The sequence below is a fragment of the Echinops telfairi genome, unplaced genomic scaffold, assembly GCF_000313985.2.
Source record: "Echinops telfairi isolate 266 unplaced genomic scaffold, ASM31398v2 ScPeMD7_9;HRSCAF=40, whole genome shotgun sequence".
Classification (NCBI taxonomy): Eukaryota; Metazoa; Chordata; class Mammalia; order Afrosoricida; family Tenrecidae; genus Echinops; species Echinops telfairi.
The window spans coordinates 55,947,454-55,951,808 of record NW_022103906.1 but is presented as its reverse complement, the minus strand read 5'-3'; the positions used below and the strand labels follow the sequence as shown (position 1 = coordinate 55,951,808).

Here is a 4,355-nt window from a genome sequence, read left to right as displayed (position 1 = left end):
AAGAGGGGTGGAGAAGAGCTTGAGGGGGTACCGGGATTCCATAATACTGATTTTATAGGAGGGTCCTCGACCTATGGACAGTATGGAACCAATAATCCTTTGTTGTAGGGAATTGTGCTAAACATTGCAGGATGTTTCTCCATGGCTCTAGCTTCTGTCTACTTGATGTCATCGGTACTCCCCTCTCTCTCAGTTGTGACAACCAAACATGTCTCCAGCTATTGTCAGAAGTCTACTTGCGGGAGCTATAAACCATTGCTTTACAGCACCTGACAGAGAAATATTGCAATGTTTTAACAAGCATTGCATTCATACCTTCACCTACAGTGATAACCCATAAATAATCTATTGTGGGAGCATTGTGATTTATGACTAAACAGGTGTGAATTAAGATCCTTGAGCATGTTGACTGTATTGGTTGACACTGTGGGGGCTACCTAAAGATAAGGACTAGCATTTATTGCCTTCGCTTCTTTTCTCAAGGTTCAATTAAGGCACAATCATGGTTTTCATTTATATGCAAATAAAGCCTATATTTGCATCTCTCTTCCCAAACTTCTCTTAAGTATATCTCTACTCATCATGTATCTAAGGCCCACATCCAACTCATCAGGACCCTAGAGGACAGGGTAACAACTGCCCCACCAGGTTTCCTCAGTCATCACACCTAACTGTGTCTGGCTGAGCTCCACTGCTGTCTCTCCTCAGTGCACTAAGCGATGTCTAAATTAATTAGATAATGGCATCATCTCTTCAGGTGATTTAGTGATAGAGCTTTTGCTTTCCATACAAGGTTGAGTCCAGGTTTAACTCCTGACCAGACACCTCTAGTACAACCACCACTTGTCAACCTGTGGAAGCCTCCATGCTGCTATGATCCTGATAGTGTACAGTGGAGCTTGCAGACTAAAACAGATGAGGAACAAAAGACTGCCATTCTACTGCCAAAGCCAACCAATGCAAACCCTCTGGAGACGATGATCCAGTCTACAAGCAATCACGATGTAGCACAGGATCAGGCAGCATTTGGTTCATTTAATGCATGCGGTGCTCATGAGGTCTACTGAAGTGAAGTTCACAATATCGTCTCATGGTCATCATTGAGATAACTCCCCTGCAACACTCACGCCCAAACCATCATCACTAAATCCCGTTTAAATGCCAAATCGCTTGAATTCATTCACTTCTCGTTATTTTCTGCTCCACTGGACTATTTCTAACCTCTTGACCCAATTTCCAGATTCTGGTGTGTTTCCTTTCAAATCCACACTCGATACTGCTTCCAACTTCATCTATTTAAATGGTGGGTTAGCAGCAGTTTAAATGCTTTCGATAAACATCTAAGCTCTTTGCCACCGAGGAGCCACTCCTTCACAGGGCCTCCTTTTGATCTTGGAGCCTCCAACTTGGGATTTCCTGCTCTAGGAACTTTGAACAGTTGTCAACGTGCTGTTATCATGTGCTCAGTTTGTTCCTCTGACCTGGGATACCTGCTTGGTCATCTGACCAATTCCTTTCTTCAGTGTAAGTGGCGCCACTTCTAGAAAGGTTTCCCTGAATTACTCATTTAGGATTGATTTATGCTCATTTGTGGTATTCTGTGCCATCTTTAATGTTAGCATAACATTAGGATAATGTTAGCATCCTGTATTGAAAGAATCTGTTTACCTGTTCTCTGGTTTGTTAGTGGAGCAGAAATTTTATCTTATCCATCTTTATATTCTCAGTCCATGACATCATGCTGTTCAATAATGCTTCCAATGTGATATCATTTTGGGAAGAAGAAGAAAGAAAAACACATACAATATAGGAAAAAAGACTGAAAGGATATTCATATAATATAGCTAGATTCCATTTCTTTTCTTTTAAAAATGATCCATAGTTAACATATCATTCAATTCAGTGGCTCAATCAAGTCAAGAAGGTCTGTGTAGTCATCATCACAATAAATTTTGTAGCTTTTGTCTTTCTGTTACACATTGATGTTGATTCCCCATCCCCCCTCTATCTTCCTCCATGTCCTCATGCCATCATCAATCCTGCTATTTTCTTCATATTTACATCAACCCCATTTTCCCTGTAGATAATTATAGAAGACTAGGGCATACACCAAGCAAGGAGCCACCAACAGTGGCCATTCTGATGGAGACCTCAATCTAATAGAAAGCAGAGAATATTGAATGTTTAGAGTAAATTCACATTGGGTCCATAGGGAGATCATATTACATATTATATTCCAGCCTGAGTTCAGTTGCTAAACCCCCCTTTACAATACTCTGATTTGGGAGTTACTGTCATTTCTAGCCAATGTTTATGGAGATGTACTGGATGCTCATCCCATGTAGTTGAGCTACCACTATAATCCATAGTTTTCTGCAATCCAGTATTTAGGTTTGGGGCACTGGAATCTTTCTTTTTTCCTGGTTTGGATCTTATTATTAGCTATCTTTGGATCACACAGGTTGGTATGCCTCTTCCATGTGGATTTAGCTGACTCCTTGCTTAAACAGCTGCTTATTTTGAGACAAGCCTGTAAGATTCCAGATGCTATTATTCATAATAGTCTGTCACTACCTAGTTACTTCACAACATTTTGCTATATCTTCAGTGATCTCTTCATGGGGTTTAGTAGCAGTATCACGTTATTATAACTAATTGTTCTTTTTTTTTCTTTTTCTGCACAAGCTCCATTTTATTAAGTGGGATTTTGCTGTGTGAACTATGGCGCTTAAAAAGTTTCAGCCACCTGGGACTGGATGGCTCTCTGGCTCCTCCCTGCCAAGATCTCAGACAACAGCTGGGTATAAAATGACTTTATCTAAAGGAATGGTACAAATGAAAAAACAGAAGTGGATGCTTGGGTACAATTTCTAGAAAAGGGATAGGTCTACCCAACATGCATGTGCTGCCTTGGTGACTTGGGGAAAGAGAGGTCACTGCTTAGATCACTCCATCACTATCTCCCAGGCTGTGCTTGTTGAAGTGATACTTGACCAGGAGGAATCCAGACCCCCCATCTTGTGCAGGTTGGTTACATAGTTGCCCAGCTTTTTGATGGATTTCACCTGCTCTTCCAGGTAATGTGTCTCAATGAAGTCATAGAGACGGGGGTCGTTCTTGTCTGTGGTCAGTTTTTACAGTTCCAGTAGGGACTGGTTGACACTCTTTTCCAAGTGCAGCCTACACAACATGGCATTGGACCCACTCTTCCAGTCTTCACTGTCTGGTTTCTTGATATCTTGGAGCAAGATCTGGCCTCCTCGTTGATTCTGCAGCTTCATCAGTTTCTTGGCTCCTTGTGAGACTGGTGCAGAAATTATTTGGTAAAATTCTTCAGAGCCACGCTATCCTGGTCAAAGCAGTGAGACATGGAGAGGTAGCTGTAGGAGGCATAGAATTCAAGGTTTATATGGCAGTTGATGGTGGCCTCTGAGTCCTGGTTTTAGTTCTGGCACACCTGGGGTCGGACATGGGGTGGAGAGGAGGCTGGTGAGCACCGGGTTCCTTTCAAGCACTCTTGAAGCAGGAGACCATGGTGGCTCATGAACAACATCTGTAATTGTTCTTATTAGGGCTATTATTAACTGATAATTCAACTCCATTCTTGTAGCTATTGTTTCTATAAGCCCCTAGTTCTATTTTTGGGACACCATTGCCATTTTAGCACCCAAACCAAACTCATTGCCATCAAGTCAACACTGACTTATAGTATTGACCCTATAGGACAGGGTAGAACTGCCCCTCTTAGTTTTCAAGACTGTAATTGTTTATGGGACTGGAATAGAAAATCCCTCTTTCTCCGTCAGAGGTGCTGGTGGTTTCCAACTGCCAACCTTGTGGATCTAAGCCCAGTGAGTAACCACTATGCCACTAAGGCTCCTATCATTTATTATTATTATTAGCACAGTAAGTTGCAAATCAACCTCTAACGGTTTAAACCAATTCCATTGCTAAAAACAGTATTTTAGTTAATGTTTTACTGTTGTTCAAGCCTACCACCAATATTCTGGCCTACCTCCCAGAAGAAGTGTAGGTCATGCCATCTTGTCTTAAGGCCATGTCCTCTATAGACCACAGCCTTGTTGGTTGCTTGGTATGTCAAGGTGTCCTGGTAATTTTGCAGCTTGCTTATATCCTTCAGAGAATTCTCTACCCTGTTCCAGATGTTCTTGTAAATCTCATTCCCAGCCACTGTGTATCCATATACTGTTCCAGGATCTTACAGTAGACTAACACTTCTTTTAGCTTCTGTAATCAGCTAGACTAATCAGAGTGGGAAAACAGGATGTAGCTGGAGCCTTATACTTTTCAGCTTGAAAAACAGGATAGGTTTTCTGCCTTTTTATACCCTGCCT

The 4,355-nt window shown here is 41.7% G+C and overlaps 1 pseudogene; it reads right to left on the bottom strand.

Moving 5' to 3' along the window:
- Positions 1-2,940: 2,940 nt before the first annotated feature.
- Positions 2,941-3,544, bottom strand: LOC105979852 (annotated as a pseudogene).
- Positions 3,545-4,355: the final 811 nt, after the last annotated feature.